Here is a 27,559-nt window from a genome sequence, read left to right as displayed (position 1 = left end):
TCTTTGAGGAAGAATCTAAGTGGAATCTGGAACGCGTGAGTAGAGGACAGCGAATGACATCCTACGAGGAAGGATTTAGTTACCAAGTAAAAGGGAGACACAGCCCAAGTGTTCGAGCATCTCTGCCGGAGGCAACCAGACAAAGGAACCAGGTGTTTGTGCCTCCACATCACCTTCCCTGTGCTGCCTCTTGTCTTCTGGGCATTGGAAGAAAATTCATGGGATGCAATGTCATCCATCTTATCTTGAAAAACAAAACTTCTAGAAAACAGTATATGTTCTTTTTGGATGGAAGCAAATTATTAGCTTATGTTTATCAAGCATTTGCTATGGGCCTGTTAGTGTGTACATCTTTAGTTTTCATATTAATCCCTAGAATTAGGTTGTATTGGTTCTATTTTATAGACAGAAAACCTGAGGTTTGGTGAGGTTAAGTTGATCCAGCCCAAGGTCACCACCAGGCTCTGTCCTCCAGCCCGTGCTGTTGGCATGGTAACGTGCTGGGGCTCAGAAGTTCTTGGTTGTTCATTGTTCCTCAGGGTGATGGCATTATTACAGTCCAGCAGGTCAAAGGATTACTTCTGAGGTCAGCCTGCCTGGGCAAGACTCTCCAAGCCTCAGTTTCTTCATTTCAGAAATGGGAATAAAAATGTACTGTAGACACTGGCCTGACGTAAACAGCAGGTGATTTTTCTTATTTTTCATGATGTGCTGTGAGGCTCTCAGCGCCTTCTTTGGAAACATCAAATAGCTTTCCAGAGACTTTGACTTTACAGTAGAGGCGACACCCATGGCACTTCCCCAAACTAGCACACTCCTTCCGCAGGATCAAAAGGGTATCATGATCAAGTGAATTTCTCTTGTAGAATTGTAATGCAAAACAGCATGTTAAAAAGTGAGGTTTTTGCAGTAAAGAAGTTGTGTTTAGTTCATTATTCAGTACATTGATTTAGCTGTGGGAACAGTTAATATTGTGACTCAGTACCTGGGACTAGAAAGCTCCTGGGTTCAAACTCTGGCCTGTTAACTGCTTTTTACCTTCATCAAGTCTCTTAACTTCTCTGTGCCTTTGTTTTCTCATCTGTAAAATGAGAACATAACGGCTTTCTTCTTAGGGTGGCTTGGGGATGAAATGAATGGCAAATGACTGGCATCTAGTAGAATCTTAATAAATGTGAGCTCATTATTATCATGACTATTCTTTTAAAAGTGTGAACACTGATATTATTTCATGTATATTTTTATGTGGCCCAAATATTTATTTTTCTATTTACTTAAAAATTTTTTTTACTATCTGTGGCTTTAAAGTACGTAGTTCGTGGATGAGGCAGGGATGCATAGGGATAGGAAAGAGGGCCTTATGATTGCTCAGAGGGTTAAATGGGGTCATGGGCTTTGGAGTGTTGAAAGTACCACACCAGCGAAATGGTTATTATCACTCTCCTTGGAACTCTCAAGCATCAGGTGATGGGAGAGTCAGTTCTGTGGCACACCTGGCAAGGGTCTGCTGTCGCTCACCTCCCAGCTTTGGCTGCCGCTTGAAGCTCCCCCCTGTGTTGAGTCCCCTTCCAGTCACTCATTCTGCTGTTTGGATGAGCTACTGCCACAGGCAGGAAAGTTAGAGCTCCTGTTCACAAGGTGTGCACTGTGTGAATGGTCTCTGCCCTTCCTTCCGGGAAAGGTCAAAAGGTGTTTTGGGCTCCTAGTAGTAAGCCTGCCTCTCAGATAGGCCTCATTTATTTGAAGTCCTTCTTAATGATGTCCATACAGATATGGCAGAAAGAGAACTTTTGGGGGTCAAGAGCTAGGAAATCACTAATTTGCTTCCTTGCATGACAATGGAAGAGCACAACCGTGGGTACTGAAGACCTGCTGATTATTGTTGATTAACTAATTAATGTGCTCATTAATTCCTTATATGTATATTGAGTGGTTGCTGTGTATCGGGCACTGTGCTAAGCTCTGTGAGAGCGGAAGAGATAAATGTGGCTCGGTCTTTGAAATCTCAAAACTCATTTGGAAAGAAAAATGCACATGCACAAATAACTTTAATTCAAGGCAATTTTCAGATGTGTTGTGGATGTGTGGTCGGATAAAACTGATTAATCCGGCAGTGGTCCTAATACCTCCTTCCCTTACATAGAGCTTCCTGGTGTCTCTGTCTTAATTCCTCTCTTTGCTGGAGAGGTTTACATTTTAGTTGCCCAATAAAGGTGGGTGAGAGGGAAGCAGGAAATAAAGCTCTGGGGTAAAGTAGGAGATGGAGAAGATATCTGGGTGTGAGGGTGCTATAGAATTAAGATAATTAAGATATGAGAGCTTTTTTTTTTTTAATTCCATAGGGGCGGTGCTTTTTCAAATGCACTTTTTCGGAAGGCATGCAGGTAGGTCATGGCCTGCAGACCAAGATCTCACAGGAGTTCAAATCACTCTGATAGGGCCGGCCAGGGAAACCTCATGGAGCTGATGGCATTTGAATTGGGCCTGAGAGAACAGAGGAACTATTGTTATGCAGTGAAAGAGTCTGCAGAGAAACTGTGCCCTGGGCAGGGGGCACTTTTAAAATAAAGTAGCAGGAACAATCTGTTGGAGATACTGTTGCAAGTAGCCTGCAAGTTTTATAGGCAGACATGAAATAAGACCAGAAAAGCTGGTTGAGGTCAGAAATCTGTTCGCCAGCCTCAAACACGACACTCATTTTTGTCATCATATTTCCTTCTTCAGCTGAACTGATGACGGGTGGCCCGGGCTACTCGTTTGGCTGTTTGTGGCTGTAAGAAACCGACACCCCCAGATGAAAGGGGATTGTCTTTCCGCCAGTGGCTGTGGGCCTGCTGGCAGGGTAATTCCAGAGAATCGCCTTGCACTGCAGTTTTAAGGAGGCCAGATTTTCCCTCTTCTGGCTTTTGTAAAATCATCAGGCCCGTGGTCTCTGCCCCGCCCCCTGGAGCGCCAGAGACTTGAGTTCACGGCCCAGGGACAAGGGGCTGTTGGAGATGATTCGCTGTAGCGGTGGGATGGGCCTCACCTCGCTGCTGCTCCAGCTACACCGCAGCTGTTGTCCTCCCTGGACCCCCCCACTTAACACGCTCCTGCTCTTTCTGAAGCCTGGCGCCCCAGCTACTCTTTCCTTTCTCTCCCGCCCTGATGACTTTCCAATACATCCTGTTTGCCTTAAATTATTCAAAATATGTGTCTGTTACTTACAACAAAGAACTTCAACTGACCCTTGGGCCCAAAGCTCCCCTTTGTCATTTTGTGAGCAGAGTCAGCTCAAAGACATGCCCTGGGGTAAGCACAGATGTCGCTTACTTGCGGACATCAGAGTGTGGACAAGCTCCCAGAGAGTTCTACCTTTTAGAACTATTTTTCCACCTTGCTACATAACCTTCCTGGGAGCAAGGACAGGGTAATTATCTTGCTTTTCCAGGTATCAGGATGGGAAGTCCTGGTAGGTCAAGTGACAGCCCAAGGCAGAGAGCTGGTTGGTTCCTTCTTAATCCAAGATTAAAATCAGGTATCTGGCTTACAGGTGTGTGTGCAGGAAGTTCAGCCTCTGGAATTTTGCATTTGTTTGTGGAGTGAGAGCACAAGGCCCTGGGTATGTGTCTTTAAAGGAATCAACCTCCTTCCTTCTGAAGAAAATGGCAGGGCAGCTGACGTGGTTCCCTGTGTTGCAGGGTCTGGAGTTTACACAAGATCTCTTTAGCAGGTTTGTTTATCCTATAATCCGGAAGATACCTGACGATCCCTTACATCTTTTGCTAATTCTCCTGCTGAGCAGAAGGACCACAGCTTCCCTCAGGCCCTGCAGGCAGCTTCAGACACAGAGGGAAAAACAAATGAATGAACTCTTGCTTATGGCTGATTCATTGTAGGTGTCTGACCCCTGGCCTCACGCCATCCCACCCTGATCAAAGTGAGGCTGGTTGTCTTTGGAGCACCCAGAGGATTTCTTTCTCTTTATTAACTAATATTTATCAATTTTCCTTTCCTGATATCAGAGGAAATCATATTCATTTTCAAAACATTGTAGACTTCAGAAAAACATGCAGACGAAAATCATTGACATTTCTATTCTTCAGAAGTAACCATTTGTGATATCCTCCTAGTCATTTTTTTCTACACACCAGGACATAAACATACACACACATACACACATACACTCATACACATACATACATACATATGCATATGTTATATATATTTAAAAATAATTTCCATAGACTTCTATTTATATTTTGTAGTGTTCTTCTATTCAATAAAATAGCGAGGATATCCCTTCATGATTTTCTATGGCTGTGTAGTATTTTAATTGTATGGATACTATACCATAATTCATTTAACACATAACATATTGTTAAGCATTTAAGTTACCCTTTACTGCTAAAAGATATTGCTCCTCTTTGATTATATTTCATTAATTATACTTCAATTCCTAGAAGTAGAATTCCTGAGTTCTTAAGAAGATGCTTAAGGAATAGATTTAGCTTCTTGATTAGGCTCCACGATCTTTTAAAATTGCTTGGCAGTTTAATCCATGCCTTCATGTGTTTGGGCTGCTACAACAGAACGCCACAGACTGAATAGCTTAGAAACAATAGCCATTTATTTCGGACAGTTCTGCAGCCTGAGATCAGAGTACCAGAGTGGTCAGGTGAAGGCTTTCTCTGGCCCACAGATTTCTCATTTTATCTTCAGGTGGTGGAAGGGCTGAGCTCGTGCCTGGAGCCTCTTTAATAAGGGCACAAATCCCACCCATGAGGGCTCTGCCCTGATGAACTAATCACTTCCCAGAGGCCCCGCATCCTAACACCATCACCTTGGGAATTAGATTCTCAACATATGGACTTTCAACATATGGATTTTGCTATCTTCCAGACGATAGCAGTGTTATCCTAAAATGGGGTTGAGTGGTATGAGAAAGTTCTTAGTCATAGAGAAGGTACAACTGGGTTGTGAAGAGTTGACATAAACTCAGGGCCATAGAGTGTTAGCAGACGTGTCCGTAGAAAGAGGTTTTCAGGCCCTAACTTAACCTAACAATGGATTGGTAATGTTAGCGAAGAATTAAAGTAGACAGATCGGGGTGTAAGGTCCAAGGCCCACAGTTTTGGAAGCAGGGAACTCTCCCAGATGCCTTATGGGAAGGTTGTAACAGTCCTCCACACACTGACAACAGTCATAACCCTCTTGACCCATGCCCAGCTGTCCAGAGCGTCTGTCCAGATGTGCGCTCCGGCGTTTGGCTCGCTTGCTGAACTTCTTCCCATTAACTGTACAATCTCTGAATATAAATAAACCCCAGAATATTGCAGCCATCTGTTGGGCTGAGGGCTCTTGGGATTGGGAACATGGAAACCCCAGACACTGCTGGAAGGAGCACAGACAGCCTGTGGCCATGTGGGCCTCTGGCCATTTGAAATTAGCACTTACCTGCTTGGAGCTAGTGTGCTAGTGTTTCTATCTACCTAATTGGAACCCTCAAAACAACACCTCTAGTTACTGCTGGAAGATAGTCAAATTTCCTTAATTATTGTTCTCCCTAGAATATCTGTCTTAATATGGATTTCCCCAAAGATGAAGTTTCAAACACACGTAGCTTATTTATTGGAAGGTGAAGGGAAATGGGTAGGTAAGGGGGACGTGATACCGGGAAGGGAAGGCAGCCAATGGGGGTTACGTTACTAGTCCAGAGCCACAGTGGGTGATGGAGCTCGATCCCCTGGAGAAACTCTGAAATATGATGCAAAACACAAGCCTAACAATAATCTTCATCTGCAAAGCAGAACCTAAGGTGGGAGCAGACAGGCAAGAGGTTTACTGGGACAAACGTCTATGTAAGGGTCGAGCAAGCATGAGCAGGGGTAGGAAGGAGACTCTCCGACTGTGCGGTGGGTCTGACACCTGTGAGAGGAGAGAGCGCAGCAGGGTCATGTGGGAAGACCTCAGACCACAGCGCATTCCTGAGAAAATCTCAGCCAGGCCAAGAGAGTGTCCCCAAGCCCAGGAGGCGCACTGAGGTAGGAAGGGGCTCACACTGGCCCCTACCACGCTCAGTCCTTGGCCAGGAGCAGCCCAGGCAGAACACAGTCTTGGCTGGGGGCATAGTTTTCCTCCTAATTCACTGGCCACTTCCTCTCGGTTCCTTTCACTGGTTTATCTTTCTCTTCCAGATTCTACATGTTTGAGTTCCCGGGCCATCTCTCTAGTATATTCTCTCTCCCTAAGTTCCCCGCTAATGTCAAGGCTGTAAATATCATTTACATACTCACGACTTCCAATTTCACATCTCCAGCCCAGACCTTGTCTCGGTGCTCTCCGCTCACACATCCAACTGCCTATTTGGATGTCTGGTAACACCCCAAATCAGTAAGTCCAAAATAGAGCTAAAACACAACTCAAATTTGTATATTGTCCTTTATGCTTTTAATTATTTCTCTTCTGTCTGAATATAAGCTTCAATAAGGAGGGATTTTGCCTGTCATATCACACTCTATTCCCATGAATAGCCCATAGTAGGTTTTCTTTCTTTTTGAATGAATGAAGGATATTCCCTAACCCTCAGGACAAACTTTTATGAGATTGATTGACCACAACCTGGGCAAGCTATGAAACACCCCAGCATTATCTAAGGGGCACATAGTAATTGAATACCTGACCACTCTCATGAGCTAAGCTAATGGGCCCAGACAATTTTCATTCAGTGGGGAAAGCAAAGGGTTGGTGCAAAAGCCAGAGGCAGTCTAGAGTTTAGAACTTTAAAGGACACGCACTGCCTTAAAGGAGACACTGAAACCACCATCCTGAGAGAGAAGAACCCAGTGAGCACAGTTAAACCTAACAATATAAATGCAGTGCACTAAATGCTTTATGTAAATCATTGCATGCATGGTCATAAGAGGCACGTGAGATATTAACATGATCTCTGTTTTACAGTTGAGGAAACCAGGGAAATGTTCTTAAATAAAAGGAGCTGGGATTCAGATCCAGATTTATCTGACCTCACATTTCTTTTTCCTCTTATGTTATCTTCTAAGACATAAATAAAAATTCAGGGGATGAATCTGAAGTATTTTTAAGCTCTGAAAGTGAGGCTGGGCCTATTCCTGATGAAATGGTTTCTTTGAGAGGAGCCAGGAAAGGTTTGGCACTTAGGTTATTTAAAGCAAGATGAGACCAAATAAAAGGTGGGTCCTGAAAAAATTCTGTGTTGGGAGCTCGGATGGACTGAATGTGGAATTCAGTGCCCCATTCCAGGAACAATCCCATCCAAAAATAGCTACCATGGCAGATTCGGTGCATTCACACTCCCTTTTATCCCTGTCCCATTTTCGTGTACACCAGCCTATTTGTAATGTCCAGGCTTTCCGTAAAAGGGAACCAGTGTGCCTGGCCCTGGTGACACTGGGAGAGTGTGACCACAGTGCAGAGAGGCCAGGTTCATTGAGGACACAGAAATTGCCATTGGGTTTAGCAACATGAAGATTTTTGGTGGCTTAGAGAAGAGCAGTGGAGTGGTGGAGGTGAAATATGGAAGTGGACTAAGACTGAGTGGGTAGAAAGAAAAGAGGTGGTGTGAGAGGTACACCTGTGAGCGACCTGGCAGCAACTTTCACCATTAAAACCACACACACAAGTCAAATGACATGCATTTTCATAGTGAAGAAATACTGTCATTCACACACTGAACATTAGAATATCAGAGGGGTGGCCTGGTGACCTCTGCACTGGGGCTTATATGTAACCAGTATTTCAGGCCTTGCTTAGAATCTGACCAGGTTTATGACTCTGAGCTCATCTTTCCCTATTTTCTTAATCCCTTATTTTTACAATGATGATCTTTCCAGCTATGGGCCATCTATGATTCAATTATTTCCCTGAAGAAATTAGATTCTTCTCAAGTAAGGTCTACTTTTCTTCTCTGGGATGTGACCCGTCAATCATCATTCATTTATGTGATCTTGTCAAGATGTTACACTTACAGGATGGCTTTTCACTAAGCCACCACTAAGTAATTAGGACATAAATGTTGACATTCATATTAAAGTTGAGGTGTATCATGTCCCATATTGTTTTCAGTTAGAACATTTGCCACTACATAGAAAATACTCCAAGGAAGTTGTTTTTGAAGACTGCCTATGGCTCTGAATCTATTCTACTCATTTAATGTGCTCAGGTATTTGAAAATTTGGTCAGTGTTCAGTTCATTTATTTTAAAATAAACTTCTGCATAGCAGAACCTGGACTAAAGTTCTGCAGGGCATGCTCTTAGGGCCGGACCGCTGCATTTTCGTTCTTGGTTGGGCCATCTGCCAGTGCTGGGACCTTCTGCTCCTTTTCCTTTTCTATAAAGCAAGAGGCCCAAGTCCTGTGAGGAATAAAGATGATATACTGGTAAAGTGTTAAGCACAAACGTTCAGGAATTTATTATTACCGCAAAAACTCAACTTACCAAGTTTTCAAAGGGTAAAAAATATTGACACAGTACCTGGCATCACGGACTTTCTGCTCCAGTGACAGCATCTGACCTGCATTTAAGAGTACAAGGAATTTATAGGAGCTGTTCAGAAATACAACACTGAAGAACTCTGTGGATCCAGAAGTGGGGAGGGGCACCCCCACTGCAGGATATCAGGCGAAGCTTCGCGGAGAGAGTCAGGACTGTGGCTGGGGACAGGGGAGAAAGTGTGGGGAGGGAGCAACGGGCAGGGAGGGGAGGGCTTTCCAGGCTGAGGGGGCAGCCGGGGCGCGGACCGGGCGCGTCCGCAGGGCTGGAGCAGCGCCCGAGGTGTGATGGGGGAGGCGAGAGCAGCAGGTGTATTGGGGGTAGAAGTAAGAAGAACATGGAAGATTTTTAAAGCCATGCACCAGTGTTTGGAGTTTTTATAAGCAATGGTAGAAACAGGATCAAGTGATCGGGAGCAGAAGCAACGGGCTGCAGGATTCAGGGGAACCTGGCAGTCACGTGACAGCCGGTGAGGACGGTTCAGATGGGCCACCGCGAGCAGAGTGTGGGGCATTTGGAGGGAAAGGAAGGGCAGAAACGGGTGCATGTAGAGGCGGGCCTGAAAGGGTCCGGTGGCCATTTGGCTGCGGGCAGGGCGGCAGAGGGGGTATCAAAGCTGGTATCAAGATGTGGGGGACAAGGGCAGCTTTGAAGACAGGTGTTAGTCGCGGGGCTAGAAGGGGCTGAAAATCCTCCCGTCCAAAGGGACGGGATAGGTAAGGGGAACGAATGAAGTGAGCTGGATCGGGAATACGACAGGGAGGCGTGGGCGACAGTCCTGTCTGCCAAAGGCGACAACCTCTGCGCAGCTTTGACCAGCTCTTACCATGGAGGCATTTCTTTCTAATAATATCGATCTTTCCATTTGTAGGAGAAACTAAACTTCCAAAATTTCAAGTAATTTCTCCTGATTCGTGCCTTTAGATTTGATTTTTTAAGAGTAGTGCGTGGGTCAAACAAAGCAAGGCGTGGGAAAACTGAAAACTTATAACGCATTTGTAATTTTCCTGTTTTGCTGATACTCTTATCCATAGATGTGCTTAAATAACTGTCTGTGTTTCCATTTAGCATTTCTATGCTCTTTCCATTTGCTTTAGGATGAATACCACGCATACTTACTGATTACTATCCGTACATATACCAAGTCATCGCCCCAGTGGTGTCTGTCTCCCCAGTGGTTTTTTCTGCAAGATACCAGTTTCAAGAGATCTTAAGCAATCAATAGATCCAAAATATGGATTCTGAAATGGATGGCTTTTCAGACTGGAGGACATATGGTGTTCATGTGTGTTTGTGTGTTGTTTATGTGGTTTCAGGTACAAGGAGAAGTGTGGACAATGGCAGTTTTGAACAGACTAAATTTCTGGGACTTGAAACATAAGAGCACAGGCGAGGCAGGTCAAAACGTCTGGGTAACGGCACAAAGAAAGGAACAAGATTTGGGTAAAAGAGCTTTTCACTAGATATTAACTAGCTGATTTGTTAAGCCAACCATAAAAAACTCTCTCTCTTCAATTCAGTATGGGAGTGTGATAATAGCTTACCTGACTATTTTAGCCAACATCTCATAAGAAACGCTGAGGGCAAAAAAATGCACTGATATTAAGGTAGAATGGAGGTATCATTTACAAAAATTCAAACAGAGCTTTCAAGATAAGCACCCATATAAAATCTAGCATGAAATTGGTCTTTATGTAGCAAAGCTTTGATGTCACTGAACTAATGGGAAATTTTTTGGTGGTATAATCAGTGAAGGTTCTGAAAAAAGAATATGTATCTCATTACTGAGAGGAAGCTAATGGCGTAGACCAGGGTCTGAGGTGTAATTCTGAAGGTAAAATGGATCAACTGATTCTGCTCTCAATCATGTCCCCTTCCCAATTCATCTTGAAGCTGGTTGCCTGGTAACCTGGGATTATCGGGGACAATCATGGCATATCGACAGTGAGGATACAGGCGATCTGTTCATGTGATTGATCCCTGCTCTCTGGCAGGCTTGCTGTGTCACAGTAGGTGGCTCTCCAGTCTAAGAGGGAGGGCTTTGCTGTGCAGGGAAAGAATGCTGGATTTCAGGGCATAATCCCACCTCTGTGGCATGCTGGTGTGGCTCTTGGGGAGGTTCCTGGACCTAAGACAGCCTCAGTTTCCTCATCTGGACAGTGGAGATAACCTTAGTACCTACCTTCAAATTTGTCATGAGTCTTAATGGGATCATCTATGTAAAAGGTACGAGTGCAAGATATGATCATTGTTTATGTTACCAGCCCTACTCTCACTGTGACTAAATTGACCAGGCTTTGCTCTTGGAGATAGAGAGAAAAACAGAAGCTATTTATTACTGGAAACTGAATTAAACAGCTAGTGATGGTGTTTTATGAATCAGATGGAATTCTTTAGCTGAGATGAAAAGAAACTGACTCTGACCTATTAAGGCCAAGAGGAATGTAGTGGAAGGCTATCTGTGGCAGACATATTCAGTGGGTGGCTCAAGTCCTTTATTTCCATCTATTGAAAAATTGACATACTATGCTCTTTTTGTTAGAAGAGATACTCCTCACATCAGCCTTAAAATTGTCCCAGTGTCTGTAGAAATCTGTAACATCTGTGAAGTGATTAAGTCATTCCCAGCCTACACAACTGTGGATTCCTAGATACTTCATAAGTCCTCTCAATACAACGGAAGTCTCATATGCTCTGGCGGGAATCATAACATGAAAAGAGGCCCTTGCCCTCTAGAAAGCTGGTCCTGAGCACAACTGCTGGAAAATATCACTATGAATGGAGTAGGAGAAACATTTCTACTGATGCATCTAGTTGTCTTTTTCTTTTCTGGGACTGCCTTAATGTTACGGGCTGTGCCTGACAGCGCACACCACGTCCCACTGTGCATACACCTGCGGCAGATTCTCCTTAAGAGCTGACTTGCGGAGACACATCTAGTGCTCTGGCGTGGAGGGTGTGGCGTGTGGTGGCCAGAGTTGTGAACGGCAGGAAAGTTTTAAGAACATTAGACTCATTGTCTGAATTTGTTTTAGATTGAGAAGGTGTTTCTGAGAATTGCTTCATTTAGTCATGAATCAACAGATTTTGAATATAAATGTGCCAGGTACTGGCTAGGCACTGATGATAAAGTGATGAACAATATCAGCTCAGGTCTCCTTCCTTCTTACTCACTAGGAGAAGACAGACCCTCAAACAAACTATCAATCAAGTGTCATAAATGCTGTGATAGAAAAAGTATGGCTACTTAGGGAAATTAGTGGAAAGAACACCTAATCTAAGGGTTCAGGGAAGATGTTGTCATCTTGCTTTTGACTTGGCTCTGTCCACCTTTAGCAAAATTGTTGGCTTTTTGGCTAGTGCTTTAACTAGGCACTTAGACCGATATCTAAGTGAAAGCAATTAGGGAACTCACATAAGAATGTAGCTGCCTTGATTTCCACCCTAAGCTTTAGATGGGTAGTAATACAGGAGGGCAGATGAGAGTTAATAATGTTTCGCACAAGGAATGCATATGTCCTTGTGTCCTTGTTTTCGGCAGAGATTGATAGATCTATATAGATAATTTTTCATGGATAACATAAAAAATTCAATTAAGATCTCAGTAGGCATTTAATATAGAACTCCTAAATGAAGTTCTTTTCATTTGTCTTGAGCAACAAATTGTTTCCTGGGGTGATAATCATAAACAGCTTGATCTGGCAGGATGACAATACACCTTCCACGTTCATGGATAAAAGCACGCTGGCTGATGACTCTGAGGTGCCGAGGGGTCTCTGGTGAGGGACAGACATGTGGTGGGTGGGCTGCAGTGGTTAAGATCGCCATTTAAGCACAGCTATCCAGGGGTGCCTAGAACTTGATAGCACGGCAGATAGTGAGAGAGGAAGCCAAGCCCGTCAGGGGTGGCCTCCAACTCATGGTTGACAGCCAAGGATGATGCGTGGTGGACCAAGCAGGCCAACTCACGTGCTCGCTCTGAAAGCGCCCTTCGTGGGCTTGTCGTGGTGGAGTCTGGGGCAAGCTTTGAATTTTAATCGCTAACTGGTTGGTTTCTCTTTTAAGTTCTTTTGAAGTACTAACCTCCTTTGAGATAGCATGCTATATATATATATATATATATATATATATGTGGTAGCCAAATTTATTCCAGATTTAAGGCCTTTGCACTTGCCACTCACACTGAACAACACTGTCCTCAGATTGTCCCAGGTCTGCTTAAATGGCAGTTCTTGGCAAAGTCTTTCCTGAGCCCTTATTAAAGAAGTTATAATAGCTTTCTGTTATTGTTTTATTATCTTATAGCATTTGGAATCACCTTAAAGTTTTTGTAATTATATTTTTCTTTACTGCAGGTCACCCCTTTCTTGTCTGGTAGCTGCCTGAGAACAAGGACCTGTGTCTCTTTACTGGGGGACCCTCAGAACCTACAGTCAGCCCGGGCACTTACCTCTGTGCTCCGTGAAGGCAAAGATCGTATCTTTGGCAACTTCCTAAGCCAGATAACCAGCACAGTAAGTGGACATAAGAGATTGTCATTAATGTATAGATTACTTTAATGAAAAATATGATTGAGTTTTTTAGAAGAAACTGGTAATGACATTAACTGAACACCTTATGGGAAAAAAGTGCCAGTTTTCTCTTAACCAACTTTTAAATTAATTTAAACCCAGCTGGTATTTTTGTGTATTTGTGTGTTCAGCTTGCATTTGAGTAACATTCTGTGACAGGTGCTTTGAGAAATGAAAGAGAAGAATAAGAGTGGTCCGTGCCTTTCAACACGTTATGGTCTGTTTTAAAATAAGTGGATGAAATGCAGTCTCCCTTCTTATCTTTGTAAATGGTGTCTGGCTGTGTTCTCGGGTAATAGTGTTTGTTGAAACAATGAATAAATGGACAAAAGTAAGAATCAATGAATGAATAAGGAAGTGATGAGTCCCGCAATAGGAGTTAGAACCAGACGCAGCCAACTGTCAGTCTGTGAATCAGAGTGGGAGGATGTGATCACCTGGAGTCTGTGACTCATGGAGTGGACTGAATTCATTTTTCATCTAATGGAAACAATTCACTGGTTCCTCATGTTCATATTGAGAAAATATTTTAAAGCTTTCTCAGTCCCCTGTGTGCTATTTCTTTCCACCAGACCCCACGGTAAATAAGTTTCTGACTTCCATGGGTTGTTCTTGATGTCCTCGTCCTCGGAGTTCGTGTGCTGAAGATTAAGTCAGACATCACATCTCAGTGAAACGTTTTACTACCACTCTTGCAGTAAGTAGTTTCTCCTACTTCTCAATTCCTAGAATGCTCTGTTTCCTTGCCTGTAGCACTTAACCTTTGCATCGTACATTACCATTATTTATGTCTGTGTTTGAGCTTCTGTTTTAGACTCAGCGCCTCAAGGGTGAGTTTATTGCTGATTTATCCGAGTAGCCAACCTTCAGTAATTCATTCAATAAATATTTGCTGAAGATGTATCACATGTCAGGCACGGTGCTAGTTTTGGAGAAACAATTGCGACAACTGACATCAACAAGCCAAATACTAGTGTGCCCTGTATTGTAGAGCTTAACAATAGAGCGTAGTATTAATGACTTTTATTTGTTGAGCATTTCATCCATATGATGAGATAAATATCTTGGCATATTGTACTAGGTAAGCTCATAGGTTTTAGATTCCATAGAGTAAGGGTCCTCTCCTGGCTTTTGTACTGACTAGATATGTGACTGTAAGCTGGTAGTGCAACCCTTGGAGCTTTGATCTCATTTATTACCCCAAATAATGCTTTGTAATAAATCACACCAAAGCAGATTAAAACAGAATTTATTAAGCTCATGGTCTGTGGGTTGACTTGGGGGTTCTCCTTGTCTGGGTCAGGCTACACTGGTTTCATTTTGAGTTGCCAGTGTGTCTCGGAGGAGCTGGTGAGGCCCCGGGGGGCTGGACACATCCAGGAGAGCCTCACCCATCTAGGATGACTCCTCTACATGTGGTCTCTCACCCTCCACGATACAGACCTGGACTTGTCACCTCGTGGTTGTGGGGGCCCGAAACAACTAGCGGTCTAGACTCAGAATCTGTCACATTCTATTGGCTGAAGCAAGCCACAAGGCCACACCAGATTCATCAGGTAGGGATTCCATCTTTTTATGAGAATAACTGCAAAATGACATGGCACAGCCTGTGGATACAGGGCTGGCAGGGGGATGGGGAGGCATGAGGGATTGTCGGCTCTTTTTACACTTCATCTACTACAACCCCAGTCTGCAAAACAGGGGTGATATTAACAGTCCCCACTCTGTAGTGGATCATGAAAATTACATAAAAGAATGTGGGAAAATCTGGGATGTTAACTGGCACTTAAGAGATACTGGAAATTCATTGTTACTATCACACTGCTTATCCTCGCAACCACTTGTATGGAGGTATTATAAGCCTCATCTTAGAAATGAAAAAAGTCAGAGTTTAGGTTACTTGCCCCTGATCAAATAGTCAGTTGTGGAACCAGGATTCAAGTCAAAATTTGACTTCACAGCTGGTAGCAGGTATGTCCTAACTGTCACCAAACCTGTTTTGTGTTTTTTTCCTGGACGCATGGATAGACTACATTTCCCATCCTTTACTGCTGTAGATGTGCCCGTATGATTGGGGTCTGGCCCTTAAATAGCAGTATTGCTCAGAAGGGATGGAGTTCTGATTTCTGAATTTACACATAGAAGAAAAATGCCTGAAGATTAGAAACACTGATTTTGGATTTTCGTGAGACAGAAATAAACTTTTATTGGGAATAGCTGATGAAATGTTGGAGTTCGTTACAGCGATAACTAACTGTTATAGTTAAGTGATAGAAAGCTAGCTGTAACAATTAATACCAGCTGTAATAAACTAATAGTAGCTATAGCACACTGATATTAATGGTAACAAACTAGCTCATTAGAGTTATAGTGGTTCCTAGTGATAGCTAACCCATACAGAGTTTAATTGCTAAAACACTCTAGGATAGTGAGAAATTTTCTGGCAGTATTTTACACACGTTAGGCACCTAACACTCACTGAGGAAATGTGAAGATTACAAAACCAAATATAATTTTGTCTCAGTACCATGTACCATTTTCTCTTTATTTTCCCTTTCTGTCTGTGATTTCCCCCCTTTCCTTCCAGCCAGAGAAATTTGTTCCTTTTTGACCAAACCAGACTGACTATAGGGTAGATATATATCTAACATGGGCCAGAAGAACAAATTTTCTGATTGCAGTACCATTATTAGGATCCATTTTATCTCTATGAACAGAAACATAATATTTCCAGGCAAAATGAAAAAATGTTTAGGTGGTCTTTTATACAGATGAAAAATCCTCACCTAAGGCCTCTATTGTTCAGTTTTGAAGATGTTATCGAGGATTGTGAATCAAGGACACTCTTAGATGATCATGAAAGTGGATTTTAAGCACTCTCAGTGGAAAGATAAGAGTTGAAAATTAAGAGTAGAAAATTAGAAAGATGGAACAAAATCTAGTGAAAACAGATAAAAATAAACCAACTTTACTAAAAGCCACCAGGCATGGACTTCAGTCTCCTATTGGCCCAGAAAGAAAATCCGTTACATTCCTTAAAAGGAGAACAATTAGCAATACAGCGAAATCTCAGTGAGATAAAATCCAGCTTTAAAAAAATAGCCACTTCTACTCAGTAACCTCACTTTAAAAGAAAGTATAGTAATATAGCTAATGTTTAATGCGTACTTATGCCAAAACTCTGAGTTGAACAGGAAAGAGGCAAATAAAATCGAGTTGAAATTAGAGATGTTGTGAGAGCAAATGTTTTTGAAAGTATATCAGATATCAAGGAGGTTTGGGGTAGAGGAAAAGACTAAATTTTAAAGTCTTGAGTTGAGTCTTGGTTCTGAACATTTGGTCAAGCATGTTACCTCTCCAATTCTCTGTTGATTCATTTATAAACTGGAAATAATAATAACCTCCATTGAGGGTCAGTGAGATAAAGTATGTGAATGTACTTTTCAAAGCTACAAAGACAGGGCACACAATGGATATTTAAACTAATCTTACATTTATACACATATATCTAATTATTTAGAGTGGGGTCTGGGGGGAAGAAATAGCACCCAGGGGACTGAGAAAGCTTTAAAATATTTTTGCACCTATTCACATCTAGAGAAACAACATGATGTGTCCTTTTTGCCCAGTAAACAAGCAAAAACTCAGAACCAAATAAACGCACGGTAACAAAAACCCACTCCAGGACAAAGCAAGGGGCAACATTCAAAGGCCTTTGCTGGTGATTGTTACGTGAGAACAATAGGAAATAGGGAATAGGAAATGCGAGAATTCACTAATATATTTCATTTTCTTCCAGTAAGTCATTAGAGGCTTAAGGGAAGTGGCTTGTGCTAGTTTTCCTTCATTAAATATTCATATTTTCTAATGGAAATTGTTCTGACACATTGGGGAAATTGAGCAACTTACAAATTTACGCCTCAGAAAGAGGCGTCTTGGAGTTTTCAGTGAGCAATAGCTAATGCTTTAATCATTAACATTTCTTTGATTTTTATACTTAAAAAGCTGGAAAGCAAAGACGGGTGTGTTTTCCATGTTCTGATAGCTTTTGGTCTTGATGCCCTTTTCACAACCCTTTTGGGTGCAGATCTCCTTTCGCTGTATAACATGCTACTGTGGCTGCCTTAAGAGAATCATCTTTCAGTTCTTTGAGGACAAAACCCTCCCACTGTGTCACCTATATGTGGGGAAAAAATGCAAATGAACCACACTTGTCCTTTGGGAGTAAAGCAAAGGGTCGTTCAGTTTCTGAAAATTTAATGACCAGAAATTTGAATACGAGATGTACTCTGTTTTTGTTTGGTTTTTATTGAAGTAGAGTTGACATACAATATTGTATTAGTTTCAGGTATACAACATACACCTGACCATTTGTACATTTGACAACTGCATACATTACTGAATGCTCACCGTACGTGTGGTTACCACCTGGCGTCATACAAATATAATACAGTATTCTTGACTATATTCCCTATGCTGTACTTTCATCCCTGTGGATATACTTATTCCTAGAAGATAAAAGAAGACTGGAGTTGCTGGGTAACTGGGAAAGAGTAACTTAACCTCAGTCAGTCAACATTCGTCCAGGGTATATTTACGGAGCGCTAACTATGGGTCAGGCACAGTGCTCAGGTCACCGTGGTGAATGAGAAAAGCACGGCCCCTCCTGGAGCCATGAAGGCAGACAATTAAATGGCAACAACACAGTGTGACGGACGTGATGGCAGGGAGCTGTGGGGACACACAAAGATTAGGGAAGGTCTTTCTGAGAGCAGGAACAGGAGGAGGGGGTTCCAGGCGGTGTTAACGATATGTGCAAATGGCCAAGTAGGCAGAACAATTACGGCATGTTCTAGATGCTAACAGGCAGTGTGGATACCATGGTGCTGACCCCCAAAACCTAACATGAGCCACAAATCGGATCATATAGGTAAATGCGACATATAACTTCAGATTTTCTAGTAGTCACGTTAAAAGTACAAATAAATAGATAAAATTAATTTTATTGTTTAACCCAGTATATCCCAGATATTATCATTTCAATGTATAATCAATATAAAAATTGTCATGAGCCATTTTACATGCTTATTTCATACAAAATCTTATGAAATTCTCTGTATTTTGTATGCAGCGCACATCTCAATTTGAACTAGTCACATTTCAAGTGTTTTGTAGCCACAGGGCTATCGCATTGGACAATCCAGGGCTAGACAGGAACAAAAGGGATTAATTAGTGAGAGGGAAATGGGCATGGTGAAAGGAGCCACAGCCTAAACTTGAAAAATTTCTTCATCTGTAGCCCAGTTAATTAGACCAAGTAGTCTTTAAGGTCCTTCTAGTCGTAAATTCTGTGAACCTCTATCCTATCTCAATGTAGGACTGTAAAGAAGTGTCTGAAACAAGTGAATGTTCGTACCTTAACATCTCAAATTTATTTTATCACCATTGTCTTCTTTTGTGACTACAAAGACATTCATACACGCCTCTGATTCAGGAATGCTGTAATGAATACACCTGCTGTCGTGTGACTCTCTTTGAAGTCCATTTTCCCATGGTTTATTCACTGGGGCTTTGTTTTGACAGCATCTATAGTAGACTTTTATTTAGTGAAATTTACTGGAACTAGCACCTTAATTTTTCTTTGAGCACTACCATCCCACCATTCTCAGTCCATGTTGTTGGGGCGGGGGTGGCTGTGTCCAAGTCCAGGGACAGGTGTGCCTCAGGCTTCAGCCCGTGTCCTTGGCCACCGTGACTGGCTCAGTGATGGATCTGTGTCCTAACTCACATTCATCAGGTCTAATCAGGGCTCATCTGGGGCTGGGGGGTTTTGCTTGAGCTATTGGGGTAGCAGTATCCTTTTTTCTTTCTACTGGTAAAATTACTGGTGGGATAGGATGTGGCGTTGGAACCAACGGCAGTCGTCTTATCGCCATGAAGAGTGAGCTTGCTTGTGAATGGAGCAAACACAGAAATACAGAGTAGAGAGATGTGAGAGCTAGAATTTGGGAGAAAAAAAAATCTTTCGTGCCCCTGGATCCAGGTGTGTGGAAGTCAAAAGATACACTCTTGGTTTTCCCACTTTTATAAATCTCTTTATTTTCTTCATTTATTTATTTACTAAAGTCTCTTTGAACTGGAGTTTCTGCCACGTGCAACGAAACGACTGCTGGCTAAACACTTATGGTAGCACTGTTGTCAGCCCTAGTACAGGTTTACAGAATGACTCCAGAATTAAAAGAAAACTTTGTGAATCAGAAAATTCTAATATCAAAAATATGTTTCTTCCTGAGCTACTATAATTATTCATTACTGTAGACATTTGTTCATCTTACTGAATAAATATTTATTGCAAATATGCCATTGTCTGGCATTGTGTTCTGCTTTATATACAATGTTTTTTTTATTAAGGTATCATTGATATACACTCTTATGAAGGTTTCATAAGAAAAACAATGTTATTATATCCTTATATAGAGTCCCCCCTAATACCCATTGCAGTCACTGTCCGTCAGTGTAGTAAGATGCCACAGAGTCCCTTTGTCTTCTCTGAGCTACACTGTCTTCCCCATGACCCCACATACACCGTGTGCACCAATCATGATTAGAGTAATTATTTACTTGATTGTCTTTTTCATTTCTCTGTGATCTTTGGTGAGCAGAACACCCTTGCCCACCCCCAAATAAAACTAAGATTTTGGGGCTAAAAATAGAAGCAAGATCTCTCCATTTGAAATGTGTTTCCTTCTCTGTAGAACTACTAAAGTCTCATATTCTTTGAGAAGGAACAATTAATTTTCCCAAACTCCTCTTTTCTACTCCCTTTACACATTTCCTATATTAATTTACTGACTATAATTTGGAACACTTTAAAATTGTCTCCCTTGATTATGACTAGAATGAATGGGCTGTTCAAGAATAATCCATGTCGGGACCTTACCAATCCTTTGGGATGATTATTTAAAATGAAAATTCCAGCTTTCTCTTGCTCAGAAACACTAAACTGGAGCCTTTTGGATAGAGTCCCACCATTTGCGATTTAACTAGCTCTCTTGGAGAATCGACACTCATGCTTCAATGTTTGGAATTACCTAGTGGCTTAGGAAAAAATTCCATAAGCATCCACCACATAGTAAAGGTATGGATTGGCTTTGAGACCTAGATCATCAGAATTTAAATACTTTTTTATCTGCTCTAGTCCCTCAGATAGCAAATAATTATTTTTAATGATCAAAACATTTTACACAGAAGAAATACTTTCTAAATATTATTTACATATTGTATGAGCAGAATATTATTAAGTAATCATGGCCAAACACTAAATATCATAATGTCTATTTATTGAATTTAATTATAGAGTCTGAACTCTGTCTAATGAGAGATTACCCGACCAATATTAACTTAAGCTGGAAATGTTGAACTGATAGTAACTTGAGTTTGGAGTTTTGGAGTTTATTTTAAAATTTGCTTTGCCCTGCCAAAAAAAAAAATTTGGCAGAATGGATCCATGTAGTAAGAACAGGATGTGACAATGAGATCTTGCAGTGTAGACAAGCCACCTGCCATCGGGCTTTGGAAAGGAGGACCGAGAGGGAAGCGCGGATCACACTGCACGCTTGGGATGCTTCTGTGTCTGTTTCGTTTCGTTTGCCAGCGGGAGATCTTACTGTGCCCACAGCACTTCCCGTGCCCTGGTAATATGCTTACATAGTTTATATTAGGATAAAACACTAGAGTGAAATAAAGCAAGTGGCGAAGAGTTTATTTCTCCAGACATGTTAGAAGATTACTGCAGATGTTGGCCTCTGATTCTGGCTGGCTGGCTTTCCTTCACTGACTTCTTTCTTTCACTCATGCACTCAGCAAGGTTTACAAAGTGCCTGCAATGTGCCAGACATTGTACTGAGCACTTGGGGTGGGGCCCTGAGCAATCTGGGCATGGCCTTACCCTCTGTGGTTTATCAGTTGGTTACTCTTATCTGCCCATCTGGTCCTACATGGATGTATCCAGTGAGGAGTGTTTCTCAATTTTTGGAAGAATATTTATGTTCCCATAAATTACAGGCCTATTAGTTTACTAGCTAGTTCATCTAAAATATGCACGATGACATCTTTTTAAATACTGTAATATGGGGCATCTCAGTCCAATATCCTACATGAGGAGCATGTGAGTTATTCCATTAATTTTCCTTACTAGACAGCCTCCGCACAGAGAACCCTGTTATGGCTACTACAAGATCACTGTGTCCTTTACTAAGTTACAGCTCCAGTTTGTAGCATGCACATACCATTTACTTCATTAGAAGGAAGTATAAATATCCACACTGACCCCTGAATAACTTCAGCATCAGGAGGCCCACCTGGCAGGGCCAGCTGTGGCATCTTTGTGCTGGGTACCGCCAGCCAGCGTGGGCAGCTGTGAGCAGTACTGTTTAGGGAGATGATTGGAGTGGGTCCAGCAGTGGTGAGTAGCCCACCACTCCAGATCACAGGTTTTGAAGGACCACGTGCTCACGTAGAACTGTTCAGTGGCTGGCAGGGCCTGCCAAAGGACTGTCGTCCTGACTAATGAAGGTCTGATAAATCTCCCCTAATTGTCCAGCTTTCACAGTTTTGGGGATTGGTGCTTGGGAGAGTCAAATCCATCTTTTCTAGTTTCAGAAAATAATTAATGGGAAAATTGGTAATATTACAGCTATAAGGATACCGCATAGAGTTGACTTTAAGGTCAACTAATACAATTTTTAAGGTCTAATAACACAATCACACAGGACTAATTACATGTACATCCTACACTGTTAGTTCTGTGTTCTCTGATCTTGGGGAGACATACTAATTCAACAGTTTATTGTTGACATTCTTTAATATTTTCGTAGGTCTTGGAACCACATCCTCTCAGGTAGATAACCCCGCTTTGAATGCTTTTCTTTGCCAGTAACAGTCAGCAAAATTGATGAGGACTTTTCCTTTAGCGCAGCCAGAAACATTTTCCCTCACTCTCTATCACACACTAAGGTAGCTTCCAGAGACCTAATTGGGACTTGGCCTCTGGTAATGGCAATAAAATGAACATGGTTAACATCAGCATGCTCATATGGTGTTTTATGCTATACAAAGTACCAGCATACACATTTTTATATTTGATCTTTGAAGCTATGCCATGCAGCAGTTATTGTTAAACTCATTTTACAGATGAGGAGATTAAGGCCCAGTGGAAGATCTACTTAAGCCCACATGACTTGGGAGAAGTAGACTTAAACTAGACCTTAGCTTGTTAATACAATGTTCTGTTCCTTTCCCATAGTGCTGAGTGCCACTCAGAGAGCTGGCTGTCATCACGTGCTCTCCAAATTTTACCCTGAACTGCCTGGATATATCCAAATCATCTAATTTAGTGTTAAGAGCATGTGCTCCGACAGACCTGTGTTCAAAGCTCATCTACTGTTTGGTAAGTTTGATCTGGAGCAAGTGAGTTTAATTCCCCAAGATTTGGTTTTCACATCTGCTGAAAACAATGAGTATCTCTTAACATTGTGAGGATTAAATGATATCGTCTACATAGTAATAATAATGAGATGATGATGACGACTACTGGCTTGGGATACGAGATGTTTAGAAGTGCCAGGTATTTTATATACATTATCTTTGAGTTTTGCAATAACCCTGTGAAATGTGTATTTTAATTCCCAATGTATATATGGGGAAATGAAGGCTAAAGAACTTATATGTCCGGCACTAGATCAAATGACCAGCTGAAGCCTGGCCGTTGTTGGGATTTGAACCTGTATTGTCCTGGCTGCAAGGCCCATCCATGTTCTTTGCTCGGTTGTTATAAAGCATTCTTTGAAAACGATGGATTCCTTCAAAGGGTCCTGGGCAACAATTTCATCTGAAATCATCTATCGATTAACTTAAAATCCTTGACATTCCCTGAAAACCAAGTCCATGTCATAGTCGTGGGAGAATTCAGTTTGCAAAGAGGTGCGCCCAGTAAAAAAGGTTCGAATTTTGTCATTTCACTCAGCTAGTTGGTTGCTGTGAATGAAAATGTTTCTTTTTGCGCTGACAAGCCTGTACATGTTATCCTAGGTTTAAAAAAAAAAAAATGTAGGTCAAATTCCAAAGAAACTATGCCTTGGCAAAAAATAGTTTAATGAAAACTTAAATTGTTCCCCAGAAAATTGTGACTTCATACTTAGCAGACCAGCGGATGATCATTCGGGCTTTTGACCAAAGAGCCTGCAACGCTCTTGGAAGAACTTTACCTATGTCCCTCCATCTGTCTCTTCCGTCAGCTTGGGAGATTGTCGAAGCCAGTGTTCTCCACATCCCACAGCTGAGGAATCTGAGGCCCAGAGGAGTTGAGTCACCTATGTAAGATCACACAGCAGGTGGAATATGGTGCTGCCTCCAAGACAGTTTTCTTTTGTGACCCTAAAACAGGCACAAAGTGCTGGGGGCTCTTTCTCAGGCTGATTATATTTGTGGATGAAGAATTTTTCCCCTCCCAGGGCATTAGAAAGGACTACAATGAAAAAAGATTTTTTTCCCACTTGTATTGGTCTTCAGTTTAATTAGGATAAACTGTGGGTTAGAAGGTGAGAAGGGTTCAGTGCTGCCCTTCACACGCCGGCTGATAAACTAGGTCACTGAGTCTCCCTGGGCCTGATTTTCGTCTTGTGGAGAATGAGATAAGGATACTTACATTCTTCTTTCACAGGGCTTTTGAGAGCGTCTAAGCAGAGGCCGTAGATGAGGAGGAGATGATCTCAGTGTTCAGATTGTGGGTACACTGGCCCCCTAGCACACACTCCTCTTTCTCAGCTCTGTATGATTTCCTTTCTGGGAACCATCTCTCCCCCACAGCATGCGGTGGTCTCAGAGGGAATGTGAGTCAGGCTTGCAGCCTCCCCACGATGGTGGTCAAATGCATCCCGGAGGCCCCTGAGGGATCCTCTGGGCAGGTCCTCCTCAGGCCGGTGCAGCCATGGGCAGGCACGGGACCTAACTCAGTAAGGGATCTTTCTTCTGGAACTGTATCCTCGGTGGAGTGACAGAGGGAGAAGAAACTAACCTAACTCAAACGGGGTAGTCATTTGATTCCACGGAATCTCCTTCATGAGGCAGGGAAGCAGGTCCTCTGCTCAGCAAGCAGTTCGCTGTCCCATTGGAGCTGGGCCTCCAGCCTTCTCTGAAATCCCCTGGGAACTCATTCTCCCACTGATTCTCTCTGAACTTACAAATCAGCACGGGGTTGGATTCTGTTGATTGCAATGAACAAATCTTAACAATTACATATACATTTCTTTTTACCACATTTCCTTGATTTCCAGGGGCTATACGTTCGGTAGGCAATGATGATTTTCCAGAGAAAAAAGATGTAGCGGTAGCATTATATTAGTTGTTACGTTATCATACGAAATGCCAATAGGCGGGACGTACCCAAATTTGAGAAATGGGAAACATGAAAAGTGGAATGTGCAAAAATGCGTGTTAGCACTGAGGAAATACGGTGCTCGTGTTACCTTATTGATAAAATATAGTGCGACAGCAATTATGACAACTGAGCATTTTATGTACAGAGAACCCCGAGGAGTTGGGAAAGCGCCGGAGGAGTCCACTCCACAGTTCTCTTGATTACTTCTCTAACAATTCCTGAATTTATTTGCCTTGTGGTGTGAGACATTGCCGTTTGGGCTGCCAGCTCATTCCTAAAGCTGAAGACGGTTCTAGTTTACAGTGAGTGGGAGGGAGGTTTGCAGGAAAATAGCAGGCAGGTAGGGAACGGCTCTCTGAAGTTGTTCTGAATATACAGCAAAATGGGCAGTTATTGTTGAGATATTTTTATAGCTTCCTGCATATAGTTGGTGAAAAATTAGCCTGGATGTTGGGGGCAGGAGCTTGTCGATTTGGCTTCTCATCAAATTCAACTTTGTTAAGCAGCTAATTCTTAGGTGTTTTTGCAATTTATTACTCACACGTGTGTGTCTGCATTGGCGGCCTTCATTAATAGATTAATGATCACTGCTCCCTCAATGTAATCCTCCTTGTGGCCCCAGCAGAACTAATGATTTATCTCCAGGGCTAGGAGGAGTTGAAGGGGACAATCAAGCCACCCCAGGAGGAGTGAGGATTTGGAGCTGTTGTTCACTGAAGACAAAGAGATGCCCTAAAGAAGTAATTTTCCAAGTCACTGTTCTGACTTGGCTTATTTGGAGGACAGCGTGATAATGCAGGGGGCTCTGTTAGTGGCTGCAAACCTACCTGCTGTGTAGATTTTGCAGTTATACTTGTGTTTCTCTTTCTGTAAAGCAAGAGAGATTACTCATAACTGGACTGTCATTTGTGTCATACTTAATGATTTAAAGATGCGTCCTCACATGGCCCAGCTTATCACAGACAGACTATCGATTTAATGAGGTGATGTATTCCAGCTCCACCACCTGCCAGGTCTATAAGCAGGGGCAGTTAGGTAACCCTTTATGTCTCAGTTCTTCATCTGGCAAATGGGAATGATAACCACACCCACCTCATCATTTTGTTATAAAAATTACTCTAACCGGTGCTTGTGATAGGCTTAGCAGGGTCTAAGGTAAGTATTCAGCAAATGTTAGCTACTGCTATTTGTTAGAGGGGCATTAAGATGTTTATGAATGGGTGCTTGATGTAAGCATCCAATATGGAGTTGCTTATGTCAGGCTTCCAACGTGGAGATACTCGTGTCAGGCTCACCTGGTTTCATGCCGACTGCTGCTGTGAACATACCCCACCCTAAAGGCCTGCTGGTGAACGCCCAAAGCAGATAACTTCATATGACAAGCATGCCGTGAGCGATGAATGCCTGAACTGGATAACACCACATGTGGACTCTCCCCTCTTATCTCTGACCCCCGGATGGATGGACTAGACGATATAAGGGACTGGACACAGAGCCCCTGTGACAGGCGCATCCCAGAGGTCCCCGGCACCGGCCCATAGACACGTGCTCCAAGGCTTGTTCCTGCTTGTCAGCCCACAGCCCTGCTCCATCACGGATTCGTCCCTGTACTGGAACTGCCTCGCTGCATCGCTTCCCCATGGAACAGACAAGAGGCTGACTGGAACAGCCTGGACACAAACCATCCATTGTGACCAGCATGAGATGTATTGATCTGTGATAATGTGTGATTTTCAGATATGTGTGATCCCTCTTTTAAGTGTTGTGTGAAAGGAAATTACAAAATAAACTGTGTGATTTGTGCAGCCTTAAAGGTGTTAAGTTCATTATTCCACCGCTCTGCGGATCCATACTTCTTGACCTACTCATGTCAGTGTTATGTAGATAAAATTCAATGTTTTATGATTTTATGGCCCTGGAGTCAAATCTAGCCTGTTACATGTTTTATAAATAAAGTTTTATTAGACTGCAGCCATGCTCATTTGTTTACATATTGTCTATAGCTGCTGTTGTGCTATAAAAGCATAGCTAAGTAGTTACAATACAGATCCTATGGCATGTAAACTTACACTATTTACTATCTGGACATTTATAGGAAAAGTAGGCCAACCCCTGGTGTTCATCAAGAAAACAGACAAAAATTCCTACCTCATGTAATTTGCATTTAGTAACAATTTAGTTTTATTCTCACTTATTTAATCTTTGCAGGTAATTAATGGGCATTGCTGCATGTGAAATACCCAGGGGTAACTATTTGGGTCACCTCAGTTGACGTGCTCGCAGATTGAGTGAAGGGACATAGTAAATCTCACCAACGTTGTCAGAACTGAGTGCAGAATTAAGCTGTCAGTTCCGATTCCCTATAACACGGTTTATCATTAATTAGCTCCTTTGATGGAGCCAGAGGTTTCAGTCCCCAAGGAAAAAACACAACACTGAAGCTCAAGGAATTGACTACCCGTCAGAGGCAGTTAGCTGCTGAGCTTCCTCCCCACCACAGACGTCTCGCGGTGTCCGCCTTGTAGTGTGGTGTCACTGCCGGGGGCCGTGTAATAGGCTGCCTGGATGGAGTCACCAGGCTTAGTGCACTTCATCTGGATCATCACATCCGCCACTGTAAAAAGATGTATGAGTGCAGAATTCTGGATACAAGATCGGTAATATTATGCAAGGTAATATTATTCCTTAAACTCTATCCCTTCATGAAACATACCTCAATAAGGAGCTGTGACTGTGGAAACACAAGTTTTATGTTCAGTTAGGATAAGCTGTTTTTCTTTGGATGTATTTCAAGTGATGGCCCCCACAAAGGCAGAGCTGCAGATTCACTGTTGTTCTACAAGATTATGATATTTTGGGTCAGTAGATTATAGAGATTCACTGACTGTGCCCAGACAGCATTTTACAACAAGAAAACAAGTTATGTTAAACCTAGGTCTAAGACTCAACACTACACAGCCTTAGAGGCCAGGCGGCTAGTAGTGCTGGTAAATTAAAGACGTCATGTACAATGTGCTGTGTAGTCTTAGTCAGTTGTTGCCA

The 27,559-nt window shown here is 42.4% G+C and overlaps 1 protein-coding gene across 2 annotated transcripts in view; it reads left to right on the top strand.

The window, feature by feature from the left end:
- The window catches only part of PRELID2 (PRELI domain containing 2), a 247,372-nt gene extending 221,048 nt beyond the window's left edge, over window positions 1-26,324 (top strand). Inside the window, exons 6-9 of one of the 2 annotated variants that reach the window (XR_012125196.1) lie at window positions 12,865-13,023; window positions 13,653-13,777; window positions 22,385-22,528; window positions 25,807-26,324. The gene's annotated coding sequence lies outside the window, so the exon portion shown is untranslated. Of the gene's footprint in view, window positions 1-12,864; window positions 13,024-13,652; window positions 13,778-22,384; window positions 22,529-25,806 lie in introns of those variants that run through there. The other variant, XR_012125199.1, reaches the window with a different exon arrangement.
- Window positions 26,325-27,559: the final 1,235 nt, after the last annotated feature.

Source organism: Manis javanica, chromosome 14 (genome assembly GCF_040802235.1).
Source record: "Manis javanica isolate MJ-LG chromosome 14, MJ_LKY, whole genome shotgun sequence".
In the NCBI taxonomy this organism is placed as follows: domain Eukaryota; kingdom Metazoa; phylum Chordata; class Mammalia; order Pholidota; family Manidae; genus Manis; species Manis javanica.
The sequence above is the reverse complement of the archived record's forward strand: the minus strand, read 5'-3'. Positions and strand labels throughout refer to the sequence as shown.